The following is a 17,995-nucleotide window of genomic DNA, read 5'->3' as shown; positions in this document are numbered from 1 at the left end:
AAAAAAGACATCTGGACTCGTCTGCAGATGGATGCGGGACTGCATTCGATTGCAAAACACGTCCGGATCACGCGATTTTAACTAATGCGGGGGATTTGAGTATTAGCGTTGGAGATTCACTTAAGTGCTGCATCGAGTAACTTTTGCTATAGCTCCGCACATGATTATTGTAGCAAGCCTACTATTTCTACAACGAACACTCCTCACTGAACATTGCCTACATAAATTGTAACTACATCAAGGTCTCGCATGATAATAGTGGTGACTACTCCACATGATATAGTATCAAATTCTCATATAGCAACCAAGTTAATTTACTCTATTCAAATTAAACTAGCTAGTATACTGGTAGCAGTACAATGTAATATATGTACTTGGTAAGACGTCTCCCTCCCGAGTATAAGTAGTAATATGCTGGCTCCATGCATGTCCATGTCCTCAATGATATTTCCAGCTGCTCACGAGTGCAAAGATGATGAGGGCGATATAGCCCACTGCGAACAGGCCGACCACACACTGTACCACAAGCATCAAGAGCACGATCAATCGAATAAATTATTAGTTATTAATTATCCCAATGTTAACGAAATTAATTTGACTAACCGTGCAAATACGTTCCCCGACGGTGTCGGCGCGGTCGGAGTTGTCCAGCATGGGCTGGAGCGGTGCCACTGCCGTCGTCGACGCCAGGGCGGGGGCGGGGTACGCGTACGGCACCGGGAACCCCGGCACCGCCGTGGGCTGCTGCGCGTGGTGATGAGCGTGGTGGTGGTGGCCGCCGCCGTGTTGTTGATGATGGTGGTGGTGGTGGCCGCCGCTGTGATGATGGCTGTGCGTCATGGCCGGCGATGTTGCCGGTGTCGAGACGTGATGGTGGCTGTCCGAATATGCAGCCGGCATAGAGACATGGACATGATGGTTGTGCGTCATCGGTCGGCGCTAGCTTGGAGGTAGATGGAAAGTACGTACGTTCGGCGGATTGGCTCTCTCTCTCTCTCTCGCCGACTCGCCGGTACGTTCATGTGAGCTCGATCGATCGTATCCTGGCGTTGGGATTTTGTTTGTCTCACGGTGACTTTGCTTGCTTGCAATATGAGTCGGTCTACACAAGTACAATCTACTGAATTCCAACTATACGTACAGAGTTTGCGTCGGACTCATGTACAATGTGCCTCTCCACGACCGACTCAAGCCGCTCAACGACCGCGACGACTCGGCGTACCGGGGGTTCTTGCGGGTGTCGCCCGACCTCTGCCGCTCGCAGGGCATCATCATCGACACGTTCCGGTCCCTCCAGGCCCGGCCCAGATGGGGGGGCAGGGGGGCGGCCGCCCCGGGCCCCCGAAATCCAGGGGGCCCCTCTCAGATGTGGTACGAAGGTAGCCCATAGGCCCATATCATTTCCTGAAACGAAATTAGCTCAAACATAGGAAAGAGGTAGCAGCCTAGGCGCAAGTACGCAATCAGGAATTGATTACTTTCTTCTCGCGAAACGAAATTAGCTCAAGTAAACAAAACTAGGCCCACATTGATGTACGCACGCAATCACAGCGTAACTATTGCGACGTGAGATCGCATCCCTAATCCACTGCCCTATTCTCTGTTCCTTGGTTCCGAACTTTAGATCAAAAGTCGCTGGCCGCCGGCAGCTCGAGTAGCTGGACGCAGCCACGCAGGACTCACACGTACATCATCAGGCCATGGCAATTGACAGCACCGAGTGCGTTCGTTATCCACTTTCTAGGTGTTGGGAGTATATTGCCGGGTGCCTCCTGCTTGACATCCATATCGGGTCGTTGTTGAGCACCTAATCACGGACGCTGATGCAATTGGTTTGAGGTATATCATTTGTACCCGCAAGAAAGAAGAGGTATATAACTCGTACTATTCCCTATTATTTATGTTGCTGATGAAGTAATTTACCTTCACATACATATAAGATGCATATCTTCCACTGCTAAATGATTTGGCAATATTACACATCTATAAAAATTGTTGGATAAAATTGACATTGACCCTATGATAAGTGGATTTGTATCGAGAATTATTTTAAGAGACTAGATCTTATATATATTGTTGTCCTTTGCTTGCTTAGTCGTTCTGTAGCCTAGTTATTCGAATGCTTCTCAGGATAAACGTATGTCTAACATGTTTGACCTACATAAGAATGACCGATCCCTTGACAAGAATCATGGCCTTACTACTAGGTCCCCGATGGCCAGCGGGGTTTTAGAAGAAACTTCTAGAATAATATGTAGAAAGTATTGAACGAAAATAGTATCAAAATTGGTTGCATCAAAGTGTTATTGGTTATATATATTAGGGGGGCCCCAATTTTTTGTCTTGCCCCGGGCCCCCAAAATCTCAGGACCAGTCCTGGGTCCCTCGAGCTGGTGCCCGGCCTGCCGACGCCGCCGGTGCACTGCATCGGGCCGCTGATAAAGTCGGCAGAGGTGAGCGTGAAGCGCGGCGGGGAGTGCCTGGCGTGGCTGGACGCGCAGCCGGAGGGCAGCCTGGTGTTCCTCTGCTTCGGCACTGGGCCGGGCCATCCCTTTGCGTGTGTTGCTACTAAACCATGAGTTATTCTTGTGAAAACCCTTTGAAACGAATAGGGCCTATATGTGTTACCTATAGGATCAATACAATCAGTTATTCTTCCTCAATTCATCTTCTACATTGGGACCGGCGGCCCTTGTCACCGGAGCTGCGACTGTCTCCACTGGATCTGCAACCGCTGGCTCACGCTACTGCACGAGAGGAGCCGGCGAGAAACACAGGAGACGACGCCGGCAAGGGCGCCAACCGGTGAGCAAGTGGGCGCTGCTTTGAGGCCGGCCATGTCGCTCATGCATGGCTGTGCGACAGGCGAGCGCACGAGACGAGAGAAGAAAGTGTCACGGCGGGAAGGAACGAGATCATGCGGCTCTCGGCGTTTGATCCTTTTTGGTTGTTGCCCTTTCGTCCCGGGGTGGACTTTTACCGTCGGCGCCCTCGCCGAACAACCTCTCATAGCTATAGGTGTTCATGATACACACGAGTCCAACTGAATCAACTTTTTGAAGTCCAGCACCATTACGACGCTAGATGAACATACCTACACTTGGGTCGAACTCGTGACCAATTCGTACACATGGTCTTACACGGATCCAAAACATATAATAAACCAAAGCGATGGAGGCACGGGCCAATGCAATCAACCGTACGAACAAATACCGCGCCAGCGCGTACCCACCAGGCCGCCGATCGACATCGGCAGTATCGATCTCCGGCGATGACGCACGGGCATCACCATCACCACCATCATCATGGCGGCGGCCATCACCATCACGGCGGCCACCACCATCACCACGGTCATCATCACCATCACCATCACGACAGCCAGCAGCCGCCGGCGCTGCCGGGGTTCCCCGTCCCGTACTCTTACCTTCCGACGACGGTCGGGGCGCCTCTCCTCGAGCATAGGCCGAAGCCGGACCGCTCCGACTCCGACGCCGACGGTGGACTCTACAACTGCACGGTACGCGGGGTCATCTACGTAGTTTGCAAATTGCAACCTAATGTCTATATGTATGATGCCGATATATATAGGAGGATAGACTAATTTGGTTGATTTGCTCTTTTGCTTTTGGTGCAGCTTGTGGCCTTCCTGATCCTGGCCGTGGTGTGCATCCTCGTCTACATCTTCGGCTGACCCATCGTTTGGTCCACGGGGGCGTCTGCGTGCAGATTACTACTATACCTTTTTTTTTTCTGATGGCATGCATGGACGTGCATGGCACACAGCTACGTAGCTGAATAGTTGATAAGGACTTGGGGAGACGTCCCATCGAGTATATTAGAACATTCTTTAGTGAAGTGTAAACTTGGTAGCCATGCGAGAATGATCGGCTCGTGTACGTGGTGATTTGATTGTTGTTATAATTTCGGTATATGCGTCAATTTGTTCTCAGAGCATCTACGGCCGGACCCCTATTCCCTTTCTAAACGTCCACAACATTAGCCCGGTCACAAAAGCTAACACAACCAGACCCCTTATTTAGTCCATATACGCCCGAACTGACCAGCACAACTCATATCGGTATCAAATGTAGAGACGATATGAGGGCGCCTGGACGCGACCGGGCACCCCACCCCTGGTTTATAGCGGTCCCACCCGAAGCACTTTTCCTGAACTGATGGCGGCAAGCTGCTCAACTGATAGAGATTTTTATTTTGTTCATTGAATGTTTTCGGACACATTATGAATCAACAAAAGCCATGCAAACATCAATGTTACGTCCGTGAAGGAGATACCATATGACCATGAATCTTCTTTGTGTTAAGCAATCAAGATTCATAGTTAAGCTTGTCGCTTATGCATGACCCGGCTATTTAAGCCGGTCGACTAGCTACTCATGTGGCGAGGTGGGCTGTGGGACTAAACATCCGAAATCAGCCGGCCCAAACGGATGTGAAATCTTAAGGATGAGTATTTTTTGGTGTTTTCTAACAGGCCCTGCTTGCACCCAAGAGTGTTTAGAATATGGCTCAGGTTGTCTTATGTCACATTTATGTGTACAAGGCTACAAGCACAAACTTATGATAGTTGATTTTGAGAGTTGTTCGGGCTGCAAAGTGATTCAGAGGGTTGCTTAGTTGAAGGATCTGGTTTGTGATTGCAGGCAGAATTAAAACGGTATCATCTGCATATTGGATAAAATTGGGAAGTCAGGGTTTGAAACAAATGAAATTTGGAGCCTGGATTAAGTTGGCTTGCATTGCCTCATTGAGAATCGTTTGTAATAAATTAGCAGCTAGCAAAGTAATGCAAGGAGAGAGAGGGTCTCGTTGTCTCACTCCCCTCTTGCAATGAAATTGTTGAGTAAGATGGAGGGATATCTAGAACTTAAAATCAGAAGTGTTGTAGTGGTAGTGCCCTCGTGTGTCTCCCGAGTGTTGTAGTGGTAGTGCCCTCGTGTGTGAGCCTCTGTTTGAGTTTGGGAACCGTGCGTAGATGAGTAGAGAGAGGAAATGTGTATTTTCTTTTTAAAGTCAAATTAGGGTTCATGAGACATTGTTAAGACAGGTGTGCAAAAGTGTACCTCGTATCCAGATGGAAATTTTATATTCCAACAAGAAAACTATTGAATGAAAAGATTGGAATAAAATCAGAAGTTTTGGTTTTCCTTCTTGTCGGATGAGATAATTATAGTGAAGGGAGTGAGATGACTAGTGAGATGTTTCCGACGATCATGAACCCTAAGAGAACGTTGGCGCATAAATTGAAGTTGCACCACCAGTAGTCAAAATACCGCTCAAATTAAACTACGATAATACAGTATACTTCCTAGGACGTCTCCCAAAGTCCCAAGTCCTGATTAAGCAACCTGCTGGCTCCATGCAGGTCCATGTCATCAAAGGAAACGCTACTAATCTCCACGCTCCCGTTGATCTATATCATCGGTTGACCACGAATGTGTAGAGGAGGATGGGCAGCACGATGACGATAAAGCAGATCACACACTGCACCACAAACAACAACAGCACGGTCGATCATATTAACATTTAACAATTAAATAAATCTATGGTTGGCGAAATTAATCATTGACAAAGTAGTAATAACCACGCAAGAAGCATGCGCACGTACCATGACGGCTCCGAAGATGCGGGCGTCGTTCTCGCAGTTGTCCGGCGTGGGCTCGAGGACCGGCGCCCAAACCGTGGTCGTGGACGCCTGGCCAGGAGTCGTGTACGGGACAGGGAACCCCGGATACCTCGCTGGCTGCTGGCTGTCTTGATGGTGGTGGTGGTGGTGGTGGCCGTGATGATGATGATGATGGTCACCGCCGCCGTGTTGTTGATGATGATGTTGGTGGTGGCCGTGCGTCATGGCCGGAGACACCGCCGGCATCGAGATCGAGGCATGATGGTGGTGGCTGTGCATCATGGCCGAAGAAGAATCCGGCATGGAGGTATGATGGTGGCCGTGCGTCATCTAGTCGGCGCTGGAGGAATAGATGCTGGTTCCCGTGTCGATCACCGGCCAATTGTCGATGGAAAGTGCGTGCGTACCGTGGACTGGCTCTAGCTCGATCCCTCGCTCGTACAGTACGTACTTCCCTTTGGTGTTGGGATATTTATTCATGGCGAATACGTACGAGTCGGTGTCGGTATGCACGATCGATCTGAATCCGAAGAAGCTGTTGTGTTCATAACTGGCAAGAAGAGTTGTACTAGTCTCTTTAATTCGCAGGATTTCTGAAACACAAAACTAGAAAAAACACAGTAATGGAATAGGTGAATGATTCTGGCTGACTGACCGCATGAAAACTGCGCCGCTCGCACCCACGGACAGCACGCGTCCAGTGGGGCCGTGCACACAGTGCCCCTCCCCGTTACAGCAACTCCGATGCGTCGACCCATTTCATCTGCGCGTGTCTGTTTGGAGACATAAAAGTCGACCCAACACGCCGATTCAAACGGACACGCGTCCGTTTTTTATCCACCTGCCGATCTATTCCGGCTCAAATTTAGGCCTCATTTGCGTCATCGCGGACATGAAACGGACGCGCGCGATGCCCTCCTACTCCTCCCCTGGCCTGCCAGTCGGCGGCACAGCCATCCCAATCTTCCTCTCTTTCTCCAAAAAACTCTCGCCCGCTTGTGCTCCCTGCCTCTCGCCATGGACGACGAGCCGACCCTCTACGCACCGCCGGCCTCGCCCCCCCTCCCCCTCCCCCCTCGCCTCCGCGAAAGAAAAGCCCCGCGCCATCCGCAAGACAGCGGCGCCGCCCAAGAAGAAGCCGTTGACGGCCGAGCAGCGGGCCATGCAGTCGAGCAAGTGGTAGGACCGGAGGCACGCGCAGGACCGCAAGCTCAAAGTCGCGTCTGCCGCCGCCCTGTCCGCCACTGCACAACAAGAGGAGACAAATGCCAGAGTCGCCGCGGCAACGAGGAGACCAATCTAAAGGAAGGGGCTTGAGCTTGATGGGGAGAAGCAAGCCAAGATGCTGAAGATGGAGATGGAGGCGGAGAAGCAAGCGAAGATGCTCGAGATTGATGCCGCCAATGCCAAGACCAAGGCAAAAAAAGTGGCTCTCGCTAGCATGATGATGGGGGTGGAGATCATGAAGGTGGACTTGAGCACGGTGGCCACGATGAGTGGGTTGTTGGTGATGTCGATGGCTTCGATTTCTCCCTCCCGGAGGAAAATACCCCCGGCAGAATCACTCCGTCGGAGAGAAAAAGTGCTCCTGCCCAGGTTACGCCTCGAGAAGGCAACGCTTCGTCCCGAAAGTCCTCTCTTGATTTTTTTCTAGGGAAAATGGCTTCATATAGCAGAAAATGGGCCACGGAGGATGACTAGGGTCCCCACAAGCCACCAGGGCGCCCCCTGGTACCCCGTGGGCACCCGTGGCCCCCTCTGGTTTTTCTTTCTTTCAGTATTTCTTATATATTCCAAAATAATTGTCCTTGAAATTTCAGCTCATTTGGAGTTGTGCAGGATAGATATCTCAAATGTTTCCAGGTCTAGAATTTCAGTTACCGGCAATCTCTCCTCTTTGTATAAATCTTGCAAATTAAAAAAGAAAAGGTATTAGAATGGCACCACAAAATATTGTATTGATCAAAAACATCATAAATAACAGTACAAAAACATGACGCAAAATGAACGTATCATGCATATTTTGACCATAGCAGTTATAGCATAAAATATAAACTCTTTAATTATGAATATGGAGATATAATGATATAAAAATTACTATCTCTAGGGTATATTTCCAACCGATCTACCTATAGATCTTTCCCTACTAGTAGGTGCTATGAACGAACTTCGAAGCACAACGACACTTCATACCCTGTGGTGACCGGTGGCTATGCTGGAACCAACGATGCAAACAGCTGCAACCGTGGCGCGGCGATGCTACCACGGCGCACGTGTGGTGCCATGGCCAAAGCACAGCGGCGATGAAGACCCCCGGGCGACCGGCGACTATACTGGAACCAAGTCATGGCAATGCTACAACTGGGCGGCCGAGCGAGCGAGCGACGACATCGACTAGTGCCACCATACGACCGGGAAGCAGTGGAAGGTCTTGGGAGATGACGAGCGACAACGCCACCGATAATTGTTGCAAACGAGAGAGAGAGAGAGCAATCAATGTGACAGAGGATCCTATTCTCGACAGCCACGTGTGGGATGCATCGACGATTGCGGAAGCCCACATCGGATAGCTGGCGTGCGACCAGCCGTGGATTTTGGCCGATCGACCATCCTTTCTAGAAATATAAAATTAGCTAGCCAAGACACTCAATAGTTATCACTAGAATACGCACACATGCGCAGCCTATCCCTATGAGCATCTTTGAGAGACTCAACCAACATATCATTTTAAAATTTTATGAAGTCACCTTAGGTGACTTGTAGTCGACGGCAACATCTCCTTCCACTCAACACGCATCACCGTAAATCCTGAAATAAAACTAGAATAAATAAGAGCTCCAGGACTTGAACCTTAATAGAACGGGAATACCACTGTCCACTGAACAATCCAACCACATGTTGGTGCTTAGATCCAAATATTTTATCTCTGAACATAGAACTGATCCTAAGGTCGTGTATCTGAATAATCTTGAGCAATAAAGGCCATCTTCTCTCTAACGTTTCCTTCTAGGTTTTCTAGTATTTTAAAATTTTACATTTTACTAGTTTTTTGTAGGTTATTTATCTGGTTTTCCGAGAAAACAAAGCTTGTCTATTTTTCATATTTATTTGTAAGAGCAGAAAAAATAAAAAAGTTCAAACATTTTTTGAAAAACAATGATATTGTTTGAGAATATATAAACATTTAAAAAATCTCAATAAATTTTTGAAATTTCGAAAACATCATTGTAAGACTAGGAAACATTTTATAAAAAATAGAAACATATTTTACAAATTCAAATAGTTTTTGACTGTAAAATGAAAGAAAAATCCAAAACTCAGTAAAGTAAAGCAGGGAAATAATTAATCTAAAACAAGGCTAGAACCTTATAGATGGTTCCCGAAACCAGATCCTGTAGTACATGTGCTATCCAAAATGGGCAGGCTCAAACAACATCGCCACACTTATGCATTTGTGCAACAATTTGACGCATAGAGGGTCAAATAGGAAACACCGAAACACACATGCAAACATACGCGCTTCTAGCCCACTCGCAGGCATACATAGACCTAGGCAGTCGATCTTCCCAGCTTTATTATTTTGTAGAAATGCCAAACTTTACTCAAAGTTTACAAAAATTGAAATGCAAACTTGGTTATGAGGCTGGCCTAGCCAAATATGGCGTTCCCTGACCTAAAGAGTGAGAGAATTTTGCTAGTGAAAGTGCTTCATAATTTGATGCTCTCCCCTCAAAACAGAACATGCAATTACAAAACAGTAGAACACAGCTAGCTAGAAGCCTCCACAGTGATTTGAAGTTCTCCACCGTCAGATCACTTTGACATATGTCTAGGATTTTCGCTCGGTCATCCCCCAGCTTCTTTACGCCATTCTTTTTTGAGAATATCTTCTTTACGCCAATTAATCCTTTCACACGTTACACGGGCCGCTGCTCCGGCGAGCGAGCTGCCAGTCACATGGTTAATCGGGCCGTGGAGATTGAAGGCCCATGAGGTCCAGTCAAATGCAAAACCTTTCCAGCCTGATTCCTTTCGCTATCGCGGGTTGCTCCCTGTTACTCGACGCTGCGTCGCCGCCGCCGTGCGTCACGTGTGCCTGTCATTTGCCCTCTACTGTTCATCCGTGGCCCCCCATGACGGATCCTTTCTTACCGAAAAATGGTTGCCCCCACTTTATATTATAAAGCAACGACCACACGATATAAATGATGGGGCCTCAGCACAAGCAAACCCAAAAGAAACAGAAAAAGAACTGAAGAGAAAATAATGCCAACAACGGCGGATCAACGAAAACGATGAGGACCCGCAACCGCCGCGCCCACCGGATAATACCACCACGCTCCTAGCACTCCGGCCGCCGCATACCAAACAACACCCTCAAGAAGGATCGCGACGATGACGATGCTGTTGCCCGGACATGTCCTAGGGTTTCCCCCGGTGCGCGAGGGGTGAGGTGAAGGGGTATGCCCGATGCCCTTCAGGAAGGCACGGCGGCGCCCGCGAGCGTCACCGCGTCGGTGTCGGCCCTGCCGACAAGGATTTCTCCCGACCACCAACCAACCACGACCCCAGACGATCCATCCCGCGCCACCAAACACACCGCCCACCAACTTGCGCCACCACGGTCGAGCAGTCTCCATCGCCGTCTCACCATGGCAAACGAAACGGGACCGACGGAAACAAGATGACGCAACTGGGAACCAGGAGCGGCAACATTAGCAGCCTCGCGGGAGGGGACATCCTCCACCACCCCGGCGGGATCCGGCCGGACGCAGCACAGGGGCAAACCGGGCCACCCCTGGCCCAGCCGAGCCCGAAACGGGCTCGCGAAGCCCCCATCGCCGCGTTGCAGAACGCGAGCCACCGTCGCCACCACCCCCCGCACGAGTCACGCCCCCGAACAGCCGGTGACGCCGCAAGCAGACCAGTCCAGGCCCGCCCAGACCCAGATCGAGCCCAAAAGGGCCCAGATCTGGGCCGGGAAGGCCCGCCGCTAGCCACCGCGTCTCCCTGCTGCCAAGCGGCCACGCCACCGCCCGCACACCACCCAGCACTGCGCCGCCTAGGGAGCCGCGCCGCCGCCGGATCCATTGTCACCGAAGAGCATCCCCGTCGGCCGCCGTCCGCCCGAGCCGAGGCGCCATGCGGGGGGGAAAGGCCGGGGCTGCCGCCGCCGGCACCACGCGGGCAAGGCCCGGTGGCCCAGGCCGACGGCGGCGGAAGGGGAGGAGGGGGAGGGGGGCTGAGAGGGGCGACGAGAGCCCCCGGTTGCCCCGCTCGGGGAGGCGACGCGGGGGGAGGAGGGAGAGGGTTGTCCTACCACTTGTATTGGATCCCTTCTTTCCAATGTATTTCCCTGTTGCGTTCTTCCATGGGGGCTGCGGTGGCCGCACACGTCGTCGGCATCCATCCCAGGCTATCCTCCATGGGCGTTCGCCTCCGTGCTCTTAGCAGATGTAACGCCCACGCCCATGTCCGCGTGCTTTCGTATAAGCCAGGTGTGCCATGCCCGTTGCTTAGTTTCGATCTTGCCGACCTTCTATCTTCATGTAATTGGTGTGATGCTGAACTGGGAGAAGAAATTGGCTACGCTGTGCCACGGTTCCCATAGGGAAGCTGGTAAATCTCATATCTGTTTTGTGCTTGTGCTTCAAATTTTTCATTGGAGGTAAGATTTACTAGATGAGGTTCTGTTTGTACGCGCATTTCATTCAGCATCAGGTCATTCTGTTTGATGCTGAGATCCAAATGCCCAATCGGGTTTGAGATATGGGGTGTGCCTCCTCTCAGATTGTAATTTACAAACCTGGCTAAGTCTATATAAAACTTAATGTTCGGAAATTTTTACAGGACTGAAAAATTCAAGATGTTTTGATTGCAGGCCTGTCCTGTGACACAACAACACCAATGAAAGTGCTCTCTCAGACCTTGTTATCTAAGGTACTATTTGTTTAGACCATGTCGGTGTTCGATCCATGAACTTTGTTGATTAATTATAGATTGTTCTCTAACTGATGGATGTGAAGTAATATGCCATCCTGTGTATAAGGAACTCAAAGGATATGGTTTATTCAAATTCTAGAAGCATCAATAACATTCTGAAAGATGAGCTATGACGTACATATGCTTCATGGCACTCGTAATTTAGTATAAGCCAAGTCCTTGCAGGACAACACGCAGCCATCAGTGCGATTCGTTTCCGTATGCTAACACAATTTGTGCACATATAATTATTCAACCGCTTGATGCAACGAATTAATATATGGTGCACTACGCAAACAACTGACGATCTGATGACACTGTTAATATCACTAAGGTGCTTATTTGGTACCGACATCTACCATGGATTTCAGACATTTGCATTGCCACTATATTATAAGTTAAGTCCTCTGCACTACATCAGTTTTCATAACAACGTCAGCAAGTTCAAAGTAATTTCATTAGCTTCAGCAAGTATAGCAATTGATAGCCCAACTTTATATTTATATTGTTTGTTCTTTACTTGCGATAGGGAAACTACTTAGGTTGTCTTTTTAAAAAAGCTGTTTGAGCCTTTGAGACACTCTTTCTTTCCAAGGTTTTTGTGTGGTATCCATTTGATCTAATAGCCACAGTTGTTCATTATGTGAGTTTAGATGGTCTTGCAACGATGTTTATAAATACTAATGTTCAAATGCCCAATCCAATATTCTCTGTCATTTTTGTACTTCGCACCACAACTCATAATTATCTCTCATTGTCAATATGTCTTCTTTCGTATGGATTTGCAAAGGATTTATAAAATCTCATGTGGGCTGACTTATGCAAAGATATTTGAGGGTTGTTTGAATTGGGCCTTCTATAAGGGGTATTCTAAATCTATTGTAGTCTCCGCTACGAACTGAGGTGTTGGTATTCAAATCTTCATTGATAATTATCCCTTCCATTTATTTTCATCAATATTTATATTGTCTTGATATTCCTTCGTCAAAATGGCGGGCGCGGCAACACGTGCCTTGATGTTCTAGTTCAACATACATAGGCCTAGGCAGTCGGCCTTCCCAGCTGGAAGCTTCAACTTGGCACACAGCGTGCTGGTTGACCCGCAAACACGCGTTCAAAAAATTAACGTAAAGATCAAGACGTTGGAGAAGGTAGCAGCATACAGCTGGAGTCTCATTCTCCAATGGCGCAGAAAGATCAAGACGTCATCATGTACTACCGCAATTGCCTCCTCCTGGGCGCCGCACTGCTAGTCCCTCTCCTCCTCCTCATGAAGCTCAGGCGGCCGCGCGGGGGAACCTTCCTCCGGGGCCATGGCGGCTGCCGGTCATCGGCAGCCTGCACCACCTGGTCGGCAGGCTGCCGCACCGCTTCATGCGTGACCTCGCCCGCCGGTACGACGCGCCGCTCATACTGCTCCGCCTGGGGGAGCTCGACGTCGTCGTGGCCTCATCCGCCGACGCGGCGAGGGAGATCCTCAAGACACAGGACGCGGTTGGAGCAGCTCGAGGAGGAAGAAGAAACAACACAGGCGAACTGAAGGTAGAAGAAGAAGATACACACTTTGGCACCACGCACGTACGTGCCTTTCACTTGTATTTCTTCTCTTACAAATGAACTTGGTTACACAGCCTATTAGTAGTGCACGCATACACACAGCCACACAACGGCTTGAGCCACGACTAGCTCCACTAGCCGGTAGAAACGGCAACAAACTAACCACCTCTCTGGCCACTCGGTTTCGGCCGATCTCCTCGCTGATGGAGACACAACGCTGGTGATTATCAGGTTCACAACTAAGCCGTCTAAGGGCATCTCCAATGGGAGGCGCTTATGCAGGTGCTTAGTGCAAAAAAATACGTTTAGCGCCCATGCTGGAGTCTCATTCTCCAGTGCTAGCAGCAGCATACAGCTGCTACTCGAACTAAAAAATTAACGTAAAGGTCCGCTAGCACCCGGTGCCTACCTTTGCTCCGACGCTAGCAAAAATCAAGGAATCGGGCAGGATTTTGTTATAATGGCCAGGAATCAGATCCTGGCGCCTGCGTTGGCGCCCGGCGTTGTAAATGCCCTAACAAACTTTATCCATGCATGCGTGTGAACCAATCCTCCCACTAACTAGGCATGCAACTAACTACTAATTAAAACAAATTAGCTTTGCAATTGTGTGCACACGTGAAACACAACTCTGACGTGCACACACCACCATAGTTTCAACTACATGCAAGAACGAAACTAATGCGATGAAATAAACATGATGAATACCTAGACAACAAGGTAAACTCTATCATTCGCCACGCGCATGCAGACCCCACCATCCGCGCGCTCACGGTGGACGGCACCGGCATCGCCCTGGCGCCGCACGGAGAGCACTGGCGGCAGGCCCGCAAGCTCGGCGAAACCGAGCTCCTCGGCGCACGGCCGGTCCAGTCCCTCCGCGGGTCCCGCGAGCCCGGCGTCGCCGCCCTCGTCGCCTCCATCGCCTCGGCGTCGGTGTCGGGGCCGGTGAACGTCAGCTCCCTGCTCTCCACCTACATCATCGACGTGGCGGTGCGCGCCGTGGTGGGCGACCGGATCGGGGATGACCTCCGCGGCGAATTCCTGGAGCGCCTCGGCGAGGGCGTCAGGCTGGCCACCGGATTCGGCCTCGCCGACCTGTTCCCGTCGTCGCGCCTCGTGCGTGCCTTCAGTGGCTCGCTAGGCCGGCTGGAGGCGCTAGGCCGCGAGACGAGCCGGGTCATGGACCGCATCATCAACAAGCACCAGCACGCCGGCGACGAGGAAAAAGACTTCGTCGACGTGATGCTCAGGATCCAGAAGACTGACGGCAGCCTTCATGCTGGAACCATGCGTGCCATGATTACCGTACGTGAACGTGAGACCTCCACCATGCATTGCATGTATCTCCATCGGAAAGAACGTATGTAGTACGTGTATGACGGACCAGCTGGTTGATAGTTGACTTGTTTGCATGTATGTAGGACCTGTTCGGGCCAGCGAGCGACACCTCGGCGCATAGTTTTAAATAGCCGGCTATAGCTCCGCTATAGCCCGCTATATAGCCTTTTCAGTAGGGTGCCGCTAAATGGTTCCATGTACAAATAGCCCGCTATAGCTCCGCTATAACTAATTTTGAGGTCCGACGCTATTTGGCAATAGCCCGCTATTTAAAACATTGAGTCGACGCCTGAGTGGGCGATGGCGGAGCTCATGGGGAGCCCGGCGGCGCTTCGGAGGGCGCAGTCAGAGGTGCGCGCCGCACTCGCGGGCGAGAGCCGCGTCCGAGAGGAGGCCCTGCCGGAGCTGCACTACCTGCGTCTTGTGCTCAAGGAGACGCTCCGGCTGCACCCGGCGGCACCGCTGCTGCTCCCGCGGGAGTGCCCGGAGTCCCGACATGTCCTCGGCTACACCGTGCCCAAGGTCGCCATGGTGCTCGTCAACGCGTGGGCCATCGGCCGGGACGCGGTGACCTGGGGCGCCGACGCCGAGGAGTTCAGGCCGGAGAGGTTCGAAGAGGAGGCGGCGTTGGATTTCAAGGGAACCATCTTCAAGTTCGTGCCGTTCGGCACCGGCCGGAATATGTGCCCCGGGATCACCTTTGGCCTTGCGGTCGTGGAGCTCGCACTGGCTAGCTTCCTCTTCCATTTCGACTGGGAGCTCCCCGCCGGTGGGCTGGACATGGAGGAGCAGCTCGGGGTCACGGCCAGGAGGAAGGGCGACCTCTGGCTGCATGCCACAGTTCGGGTGCATGTGCCTGCATTTGCTCCATAGACATCAGCAGGTTATTACTGAATTGAAGTGCTTCGGCCGTGGAAAATTAGTCACCAAGGAAATAAGTTGGTTATATTCCACAATTGTGTGCCTGCTCCTGGTCCATAGATATTCCATCGTGTAATTGTCTTGTACTTGTACTTGTCATTTTATTTTGACCATGTGCATTTACCACCGAGAAAATCAAGCAGACCAATTTGTCTAAACCTATCACTTGCTAGGCCAATGACTTCTCCTGAGCCAGCAACGTCTGCCCTGGGCAAGTGGCGAAGACAACATACGATGACTTCGGCTTGGTTGTGCTCGTTGAGCAACGGATGGATGAGAATCCTTGGTTCAACCTTCGATGGTTACACCTGACCATGACTGTATTTGTGCGTCATGTCCTTGTTCAAAACATTGCTTGCTCTTCAGAGCGAAAACCCAATAGCTGAGCATCAGCGGTTCGATAGGATGATGATGGCCCATGCATGTCGTTTTCTTCCGGGAGGCGCTGCTTAAGAAGGACCTTTTTCATAGCACTTTAGTTACATGTAAGTCGCATGAATTTAAAATTGGGTAAGTCAGTTTCTCACAGTTGATCCTATTGTCAAGATTTGTGCATTTTTTCCTTGTATTGCTTAGGTTGATTTTTTGACTTGTCCCTGTTCCAGGTAAATCGATTTCTTCCTTAGGCTGAATTCTTGACTTGCCCCTGGTTGGTGTAAGTCGGGTTTTTTCTTCGTTTGAATTTTTGACTTGCCCCTGGTTGCGGTAAGTCAATTTTTCTGTTCGGCATGAAGCCCGTTACAGATAGCTTTTTTGTTTGCATGCTTTTTTGCTTTTCGCATTTCTATTATTTTTTAGACCATTTATTTCTACATGGGTATATTTTTGCATTTGGATCAGTGGACACGCAATTACTGTACATTATGTGTGCTGATTACACTAGAGTGTGAAAATTGCCCTATGATATGTTTATTCTCTGCATATTTAAAAAGGTCAATTTCAGTGCAAAGTTGTATGTAAGTTTTTCTGTATCATTTTCTTTGTTCTTAAAGGGTAATACCAATGCCGCTGATTCATTATTCGTTAGAAAAGTTCTTTATGTTAATTTTGATTTTGTTTATTTATTTTTATTTTTCTTAAAGTGTAATGAAATTGCACTAATTCAACTCTTAGAAAATTTTATTATTTTTGTATTGTTTTAGTTTTTAACTCATTTTCTTTCTTCATTAAGAGTCATATGAATGCCAGTAATTCATTAATCCTTTCAAAACTTTATTATTTTTCTTCTTGTTTAATGGGCAATACCAATTCTACTAATTCATTAATCCTTACAAAAGTTTATTACTATGATTTGTTTTAGTTTTATATTTCATTTGTTAATATCAACACCATTAATTCATCCTTTCTCCCACTCATAACGCTTATTCTTCCATATTATGAGAGGGCGCAATATCTATGTAAATTATTATTTAAAAATTCTATCATTATGTGTTTTTTTATTTTCTTCCTTCTCCAAGGATAATACCAATGTAATTCCTTCTTCCTTAAAAAAATTCATTGTTTTCATTTCATTTCAGTTTTCATTTCGTTTTCTTTCTTCATTATGAGTGATACCAATGGCAATAATTCATTCTGTCTTAGGAATTTTCTTTCTAAGAAATTCCAGTACTATGCTCTTATTCTTGCATATTATGAAAAAAAATGCAATTTCTGTGTAAATTGTGTTATTATGTGTTTTCATGTTTTTTCAATTCTTTCTTCCGGAGGTTAATACCAACGCCACTAATTTATTCTTCCTTATAAACTTCATTATTTTGATTTTCTTTAGTTTCTAATTTCTTTTTCTTTGTTCTTTAAAGGCCATGCTATTAGTACTTGTACCTTGCATGAATGACTCGAGGTTTGAGCAGAGGGTATATATAAGACTAGACGAGTAAAGTCTCCACTGGCTCTCTCATAATGATGCCATAATGATGCCGATTCAGGAAGCTTGAGCTTGTACATGACCTCTCCAATGCGCAACAGCTATGACGATAGCTTTTTTTTTGCCTACTTTGTGTCAACGGAAGCTTTTAGACTATCCGCGACAACCTTTACCAAGTCTGAATGATTGTCAACTACTAGATTCGCTGGTTCGCTATATTCACCCTATCCCACGGGCACAATTAAACCTCCGGCACGGAATATAATCAAATGCCCAAAAAAAATTGTGTGTGAAAATTCCACTATTCCATGCTTATTTTTTTTACATATTATGCATGCATCGCGAGATATATAGCTGGATCATGGGGAGGAGTACCTACGAGTTTATTCAAAAATCTGGGCGTGTAGCCTGACAAGGGAGACCATGGAAAATTGATGGCGATCGAGCTCGAGAAGGGGACGCCATGGCGGATGAGCGCTCGCTAGGATCTTAGGATGAGGTGCATGGCAATGGCATCAGTGCAGGAAACGAGGCACGGGTGTAGGAGTGGGCTCGGGAGCGAAGAAAGAAGGACGTCGTTAGCCGGTTGATAATACTACTCTTGGAAGAGGAAAAAACTCCCCCGACCCCTCCCTCCCCTCCCCCGTCCCCGCGCTCGCGCCGCCTCCCCGGGGGGCGGCCGGGGC

At 49.0% G+C, this 17,995-nt stretch overlaps 1 pseudogene; it reads left to right on the top strand.

The window, feature by feature from the left end:
* The first annotated feature begins 12,809 nt into the window (after positions 1–12,809).
* Positions 12,810–15,397, top strand: LOC119336270 (annotated as a pseudogene).
* The last annotated feature ends 2,598 nt before the right edge of the window (positions 15,398–17,995 follow it).

Source organism: Triticum dicoccoides, chromosome 7B (genome assembly GCF_002162155.2).
Source record: "Triticum dicoccoides isolate Atlit2015 ecotype Zavitan chromosome 7B, WEW_v2.0, whole genome shotgun sequence".
Classification (NCBI taxonomy): Eukaryota; Viridiplantae; Streptophyta; class Magnoliopsida; order Poales; family Poaceae; genus Triticum; species Triticum dicoccoides.
Note: the sequence above shows the minus strand (reverse complement) of the source record. Positions and strands in the feature narration are given on the sequence as shown.